Below are 9,391 nucleotides of genomic sequence, written 5' to 3'. Positions count from 1 at the left end.
CACCAGGACGGCATCAACGTCAGCAGCGAGGGCACAGGATGTCCTTCTCGACCAAATCCTTGCGGCCGCAGGATGGTCCAATGAAATGACGTTTCAAAGGTTCTATCATAAACTTCTTGCCACACCGGGGGTATTTGGCCACTCCATTTTAAATTCTGTTTTGTAGCTTCCCCCTTGAGAGAGGGGTCGCTATTGTTTACCTTTTTGTTAATTAAAGCATCAACGTGTATAAGTCTGTATCATGTTTGAATGCATTATTTGTTATTACTCATCCTGGGTCAACCAAGGCAGTGTGTCGCATGGATTCATATCCACGGCATGAAATCACAGAGCTTTGAAATCTTCATGGAATCACTCACGTGACTCAGAAGTAAAACAGTAAGATTAAACGAGAACTTACCAGTTTGACGTTTGATCTTTATTTTATGAGGAGTTACGATGAGCGATTACGTGCCCTCCACTCCCAACCCTCGTATCATAAAGGTCATATGGAAGTTCTATTCATCTCTAATCTTACTATGTCACTTCAACTACTGATATCTGTGATTTCACACCGCTGCTTTGAAGATTGACACGCATGCAGACTGGCGGGACTTCTTCACGTAATCACTCATCATAACTCCTCATAAAATAAAGATCAAACTTCAAACTGGTAAGTTCTCGTTTAATCTTATTATTTTAGATAAGACTTTTCTACATGGAGTGAATTAGGAATTCACAGTGTCAGATACCTATATATCGATGGTACGCTCGCCACCTTTACACAGCTATGAAATAAATTTGAACTCCCAGTAGTAACATCTTCAGATACTTGCAAATCAGGGATTATATATGAAAGCATCTGTCTGGATTTGAGAGACAATTTCAAATAGATGACTGCCTTAAAACATCACCATATAAAGACAAATTAATCTCCTATATGTATGATGTCCTTCTATTAATAACCTCTCAATCCTCTAGCAAGATCAATTGGGAAAAAGAAATAAATGTGCAAATACCAGATGAAATATGGGAGGAAAGCCTCAAACCTATATATCGTAGCAATGTTACAAAATTTTGAGATTTAAAAAATCAAGTCTGCAATTTATCTCATCAGATAAAGCATAAAAAGAAGTTTAATTTGACACCTAATTCACTTTCATATCTTCAGTATAAAAAAAGTTATGCCCATTTTCATACTCGGAAATTAGCATCTTGTTCCCTAATGCTTTTCCATTGACTTAGCACAAAAACTGTGATCGAGGACAGTCTAAAGCGCATAACGTTCTTAAAAATTAAGAGAACTGAATGAAATTTTCAGTTAGATACATAGATACATAGAAAATAGGTGCAGGAGTAGGCCATTCGGTCCTTCGAGCCTGCACCGCCATTCAATATGATCATGGCTGATCATCCAACTCAGTATCCCGTACCTGCCTTCTCTCCATACCCCCTGATCCCTTTAGCCACAAGGACCACATCTAACCCTCTTAAATATAGCCAATGAACTGGCCTCAACTACCCTCTGTGGCAGAGAGTTCCAGAGATTCACCACTCTCTGTGTGAAAAATGTTTTTCTCATCTCGGTCTTAAGGGATTTCCCCCTTATCCTTAAGCTGTGACCCCTTGTCCTGGACTTCCCCAACATCAGGAACAATCTTCCTGCATCAAGCCTGTCCAACCCCTTAAGAATTTTGTAAGTTTCTATAAGATCCCCCCTCAATCTCCTAAATTCTAGCGAGTATAAGCCGAGTCTATCCAGTCTTTCTTCATATGAAAGTCCTGACATCCCAGGAATCAGTCTGGTGAACCTTCTCTGCACTCCCTCTATGGCAATAATGTCCTTCCTCAGATTTGGAGACCAAGACTGTACGCAATACTCTAGGTGTGGTCTCACCAAGACCCTGTACAACTGCAGTAGAACCTCCCTGCTCCTGTACTCAAATCCTTTTGCTATGAAAGCTAGCATACCATTCGCTTTATTCACTGCCTGCTGCACCTGCATGCCTACTTTCAATGACTGGTGTACCATGACACCCAGGTCTCGTTGCATCTCCCCTTTTCCTAATCGGCCACCATTTAGATAATAGTCTGCTTTCCTGTTTTTGCCACCAAAGTGGATAACCTCACATTTATCCACATTATACTGCATCTGCCAAACATTTTCCCACTCACCCAGCCTATCCAAGTCACCTACAGTCTCCTAGCATCCTCCTCACAGCTAACATTGCCCCCCAGCTTAGTGTCATCCGCAAACTTGGAGATGTTGCCTTCAATTCCCTCATCCAGATCATTAATATATATTGTAAATAGCTGGGGTCCCAGCACTGAGCCTTGCTGTACCCCACTAGTCACTGCCTGCCATTGTGAAAAGGACCCGTTTACTCCTACTCTTTGCTTCCTGTTTGCCAGCCAGTTCTCTATCCACATCAACACTGAACCCCCAATACAGTGTGCTTTAAGTTTGTATACTAATCTCTTATGTGGGACCTTGTCGAAAGCCTTCTGAAAGTCCAGATACAACACATCCACTGGTTCTCCCCTATCCACTCTACTAGTTACATCCTCTAAAAATTCTATAAGATTCGTCAGACATGATTTACCTTTCGTAAATCCATGCTGACTTTGTCCAAAGTTATTATAGATTGAAGCATTCTGAAACAAATATGAAACATCTTATTTGGATGACCTGAAATTAAAGCATATAATTAGTTAATTACCTAATTGTAGCTAATTACAAAATTGACCGTCGTGACGGAAATAGTAATAAACACCCAGACTGCCTTGAAAAATCAAAAATGTGATATTCTCAAGATCAGACCTTTAATATTATTGTATAATATGCTGTAAGTCCGTAACAGACAGGTAAATAAATTACAATAGAGCAAGTCTTTATGGAGAAGACCAGTTGCTAGCTGGTACATTGGCATATCATAATCAGTAGCATCATCATTACTCCTCAGATTGTAATCAATAAGCAACTCTGTACACCTTGTTTTTCCTCAACTTTTCAATTTTGGCATTGTAAACTACAAGTTTTTGCTCTTCAAACCACACATGACATGCCTTTCTGCTCACTACTTTCCCATTAACAATGTCCTGTAGATTCCATTTCTTAAGAAAATGATTTTTTTTTTAAATAGCCTAAGTATCCAAATAACAAATTAATCCCATTCACACAAGAATTCACAATATAACATGATTTTTAAGTCTTACTGTCATGAATTTATATCCCAGATGGAAGGAATTTAATGTTTAATTCCCATAAATTAATCTAGAAACATCCACCCAAAATATAATCAAATTATTGTTTTTTGCACAATACATGTGACTCAAACTGTTGTGAATATTTAGTTTAAAAATAATGATCATGGAGAGAGAGAGAATAACACAAAATATAGACAATTTAGACGGCTTCTCTACCAAATAATTGGGCATTTTAATCATCTTGCTTCTGGAACGCGATCGATTGGAACGTTGTATTTGCGGTGAATTTGAACTCCATATCGGCAGGAAAAACACTGCCGGTTCGTATGGGGCCCAAATCACATTTTCGCAAAGGAAAATTAGATTAATACCATCCCGAGAAACAAGTTTATATGTAAAATAAATGACTTACATTATGTTTTGTCCCCTTCATGCGATCCGTCACGTTGTAGGCATTGAGGGCGTTAGAAGTCGCATTTTATTTTAATGTAATTATTAAATTGTCTTGTGATTAAATTAGAAAAAAAATTGGGAACGGAAGTCCGATCGATTGTTCTTCAGCAACTTAGCAGCCCGAGGAAAGCAGCCTCTGATAAGCAGGAGAAAACGGCATTTAAATCCCGCCCCCCCCCCCCCCCCCTCCCCCATGGCGCTAAAGTAGATCACATGATCAGTGGCAGAACTGCAGCGCCGCTGAAGGTAACTTTTGTAACATCGCTATACATAGGTGCTCAAACAATGATAGACACTGACTCATACAGTTCAAAATTATATATAGACTTCTCTGCTCCAAGGCACACAGTACATATCCAAATGTTTCTCCTACTTGTGATAAATGTCACTCCTCAGATGCTACTCTTGTTCATGGCTTTGTATCGTGCCCTAAACTCACCTCTTTCTGGTCTGATATATTTAAGAATATCTCAGACATTCTTAACATCCCATTAAACCCAGAGCCCTTATTAATCATCTTTAGGGTATCTGAAACATCAAGACAACTCACAACTGTTCAACGACAATTCCTCTCCTACTGTCTCATTACGGCAAAGAAACTACTGCTCATGTCATGGAAAAAAAACAACAGCTTCCAATTCCAGAATGTGGCTTCATGACTTGACCAGTGCATTACATTTAGAATGAATAAGATATGTTCTAAAGGATAGAGTCAATCAATTTAATATAATCTGGCAACCATTTATATAATTTCTTGCACAAAAGAATACTGACACAAAACACAAACCTATCTACACTCTAAACCACTCATTTTAATGAAATAATGAGTAAGGGATAGAAGAGTTAGAAGCTTTAGAAACAAGAGTCTTCACAAATAATTATTGCACTGAACTGCTCCCTATGTACAGTAGTCACCTTCTGCACTTTACTTATGTATTTATTTATTTTTATTTACTTTTTTTCCCCCTCATTTTTTATTGATTTATTATTTGATGTTGTTTTTATAAACATGCCCATCCATATTGTTTGTATAATACTCAAATGTTCTGTTTTAATATGTACATTTGGAAAAAATGAGCTTGGATATGGCAACATAATCTGTACCCATTTTTGATGGCTCAATAAAATTTAAATTTTAACGCAGTCTACCTGGACATTAACAGGGCTGTTGATATTCCATTGGAGTTAGAGGGAAGTAACAAATTGAATCTGACATTAGGTCAGTGGCAGTGTTAAACTGAGTTCTTTCAATCTAAAGACAACTTGACTCAAACACTTGTTGCTGTTAAAATCAATTCTTTATTCAGCTGAGACTAGTCTCTTGAACCTTCCAACACAGAGCTGATGCTCTGGGGCGGGTCCAGAGAGGAGTAACTGATTCAAACTCATGGCATTTATATAGGTTTAGGTTTAGGTTCTTTATTGTCATTATAACATGTAAACATGTACAACGAAATTAAAAATGCCAACCAGTCAGTGCACCATTCACACATTATCTAAAAGCTAACGATACGTAAAAGAGAAATATCTAAAATAAACAACTAAAATAAATAACATGAAAAAAACAAGCATAAACACACAACCATACATGCTTCTGTCGATTGCACAATCCCTTTGGTATGTAGCGCACCTGCGCTCATTTGGTGGCTACATTAAGTGTAGTTATTGCTGTGGGATAAAAAATGTTTTTGAGTCTGTCCTTGGCCTCATTGATCTGTACCGTGGGAAATGTCCTACAGGGAGGAGGTCCAGCACCTGACAACCTGGTGTGCCAACAATAACCTTGTCCTCAACTCCAAGAAGATGAAGGAAATTATTGTTGACTTCAGGAAGAACAGAGGGGGCAGACATACCCCCATCTATATAAACGGGACTGAGGTGGAGCGCGTCTCCAACTACAAATTCCTCGGGGTACACATCTCGGAGGATCTGTCCTGGTCCCTCAACACCTCCAAGCTGATCAAAAAGGCGCAGCAGCGCCTTTACTTCCTGAGGAGGCTCAGGAAAGCTCACCTGTCCCCACAGATCCTGACCAATTTTTACCGCTGTACCATCGAAAGCATCCTGACCACCTGCTTCACGGTATGGTACAGCAGTTGCACCGTAGCGGACAGGATGGCACTACAACGGGTGGTGAAAACCGCTCAGTACGTCATCGGTGCCCCGCTCCCTGCCATGGATGCCCTCCACCGAAAACGGTGTCTGAGACGGGCCGGGAAGATCATCAAAGACGCCTCCCACCCTAACCATGGACTGTTTGCCCTCCTCCCATCAGGGAGGCGGTACAGGAGCCTCAGGTCTCGTACTAGTAGAATGAGGAACAGCTTCTACAACCACACCATCACATTGCTGAACTCGGAGTCCCGCCGATAGATTTCTCCAGTCTCTCGGTCCACATTGTTGCTTATTCTGTATTTTTATTTCTATATTGCACTATTACTACGGACTGACGCTAAACTGCATTTCGTTGTACCCATACTTGTATCTGTGCAATGACAATAAAGTTGAATTGAATTGAATTGAATAATGTTCTGGGATTTCTTGAGACAGTGGGAACTGTGTAGGTCCTCCAAGGTGAGGAGAGGCCAGCCGACAATCTTCTGGGCGTTGTCAATAGCCCTCTGGAATATAGGTATTACACATTTCAGATACAGAGGGTATGACAAGCTAGTAACCAATCATCCGAGTCCTTCTGGTTATTTACAACATCAGTCACATGATCCCCCTTCCCTGGCCTCATTACAGCCTTCATTTGCCTGTGCTTTATAACTTTGTTTTAGAATTATTTTATTTCAACACAGCAAAACCCCAGTAGGCTCTTATGAAAAACTGATGAAGCGAAATTTTAGTTAAAAATATAAGAAGATTTTAAATTGGCTTCTGGGCTAGCTTACAGTTTATATTTAGTCCCAAATTAGGCTTGCCTCAGGTTGCGGTGTGTGAGATAATAAATCCTATAACATTGTCTCCCAAGTGACAAGCAGTGAGGAGAAGCTAGAGAGATCTCTTTGAGATAAGATGCCGTAAACCAAATGGCCAATGTTTTTAGTATATCTTGTACCATGTAAACAAAATGCCTTTGATGTGATGCATTCTGTGGAAACCTTTTCCTGTACCTCTGACCATGACTAATGTCTGTGGAATGTGCTAAGGGGACAAAAAAACCCTATTTAATGCAATGTAATTCTGTTGTTCAGAGAAGTGGACCGAGGACAGTCGAGTGTCTACATTGGTCACTTAGCTGGAATTCTCGCTCCCTTCCATCGGCCGATAATAAGTAAAGTTTTGAACTGGTCTACCAAACAGTTTGTGTGGTGTCTGTTTATTAAGAAGCGAACCTGGTTAGTTGTTATAAAAGTAGCTTTTTCATTGGCGTAGTTATGCAGGCCTCGCTGGGACCACATCAACAGCTGAATGTGCAAGAGGTTGCAGAGGTTGCCGGGATTGGAAGGGAGATAACGGAGCTCTATCGGCCCCCTTGTCAGACCGACTCCCTAGAAACTCCCGGGAACATCTGTGATCCTTCATCAGACATTGAATTGGTTCCCTGCTGAGGTTCTTAGAAACAGACGACGGTAAGACCAGTTGGGCTTTATATGTTTTTATTTAAGAAGGGATTGTGTATGTATTTTTAAGACAGAATTGTGTATGTATTTTTAAGAAGGAATTGTGTATATTTTTAAGAAGGACTTGTGCGGTTTCTCTTTCTCTTTTTCTCTCTGTGTCTATCTCTCTTTTTTTCTCTCTCTACTAAGGGCTCATCGGCCTCGTTGAGACATCCGTGATTTGTCGGGTTGAGATACGGGGGTTAGTCTGGCTTATTGAGACATCCGAAGAGTTGTCGGATTGAGAAATAAGTGGCGTTGTATATTAAAGAATTAAGAAGTCTGCCAGGTTGAGAAACGGGGGTCCCGGTTAGCGGGTCTGCTTAATTGAGACACCTGGGGCTTATTTTAAGAGTTAAGAAGTCTGCCAGGTTGAGAAACGGGGGTCCCGGTTAGCGGGTCTGCTTCGTTGAGACACCTGGGGCTTATTTTAAGGGATAAGAAGTCAGCCAGGTTGAGAAACGGGGGTCTCGGTTAGCGAGTCGGCCTCGTTGAGACACTTGGGTCGTATATTAAAGAGTTAAAAAGTCAGCCAAATTGAGAAACTGGGGTCTCGAGTAGTGAGTCGGCCTGGTTGATATATTTGGAACGATTCGGAATTAAGAAGTCTGCTTTCTCTCTCTCTTTCTCTCTATCTATCTATGGGGAATGCTCTGGATAACAGTCCAACATATGTGTTATTTGAATCCTAAGTATAATAAGATATTTAGAATGTTAAGTTACAAGTTGACCAAATGGTTAGGGGATGAAGCCTGGCCAGTAGGTGGAACATGGAATGTAGAGATGTTGATATGGGAAAGGAAGGCAGGAAAGAAATGGAAGAAGGGAATTAAAACGTGGAAAGCAGAAGCAGAGAAGAAGCATGAGGAGAGTAGAGATCGAAGTTGGATGGACACTGCATGTAAGAAGGGGATAGAGTTAAGAAACAAGGATAGCACTATGAAAGGATGGAAAGTATTGCAACTAGAATGCCAGTGGGCAGAGGAACAAGAGAAAAGAATTAAAAGACAAACAGGAGATGAGAAACAGGTGATGGTTAGTAAAAAATAAACCCAGTACTGGTAAATCCTCTGGAGGAGACCATGTCTGGCACGACGACCTTATTTGGTAATGAAGATGGGGAGTTCGATAATCTTGGGAGATGTCCACCTCCCTATGCTCTACCAGTAGCAATGGCATCTTTACCTGTGACAGTTCCGTCAGTAACATCCCTATACCTTGAAGTTCTGACCTTACAAAGCTCCCCAGGATTGGGAGCAGGGGAATGCCTTTCTGTGCGTAATTTGTTTAAGGCATTGATGCTACCAGAACAGCTGGTCATTATTAAATGTACTGCACACACTGGTGCTGGGGTCCCTATAGCAAAAGGCAATGAGTTGCCGATAGTGTATCCAAACAGTGCAGCCTGTACATCCAAATGCAGTAGTGACAGCAGCTAAACAGATGCTATCAAATAGAACAGTCCTGCCAAACATGAGGGAGGTATGTACATTACAGAGGGACGCCTCTCATATATAAAAATAACTGGAAACAAGAGGGCTGTGCCATTGATTCAGCACACCCCGCTTGGACAAGTTGGTGTATTCAATACATTTTTACCCGTCTTACCCATGCTGGTAAGGAGGGAATGATAGAATAACAAAGGAAACGTGGTGGCAGGCCTCTGAATGTAAAATTTGCCAACGAAGTAACCCAGGCAAACCAAATAAGATGCCCTCAGCGGTGACGCCAATGCCATCACGATCGTTTGATTGCATACAGATTGATTTTATTGAAATGCCAAGGGCTCAGTGTTATAAATATTGCTTAGTGATTTTAGATTTATTTAGCAGGTGGAGTGAAGCTCTACCAACCACTAATAATACTGCTGAACCTACAGTAACATTGTTGTTATTCCCAGGTTTGGCCTACCTATTGTTATAAGTTCAGACAGTGGTCCACATTTTAACCACTATTAATAAGGAAAAATGTGCACATTTTAATATCCGACAGCAATTCACTGTGTACACCACCCGCAGGCATCTGGGATGGTGGAAAGAGTCAATGGGGATTGCAAAACAAAATTACCCTGGGGTAAATCCTTTTTCTGACAAGCAACTAAGTTATAAAAAATTGGGGATGAAGGAAAATTCAATGGAGAAATGAGG

Source organism: Amblyraja radiata, chromosome 19 (genome assembly GCF_010909765.2).
Source record: "Amblyraja radiata isolate CabotCenter1 chromosome 19, sAmbRad1.1.pri, whole genome shotgun sequence".
Taxonomy (NCBI): Eukaryota; Metazoa; Chordata; class Chondrichthyes; order Rajiformes; family Rajidae; genus Amblyraja; species Amblyraja radiata.
This window is presented reverse-complemented; position numbering follows the sequence as displayed.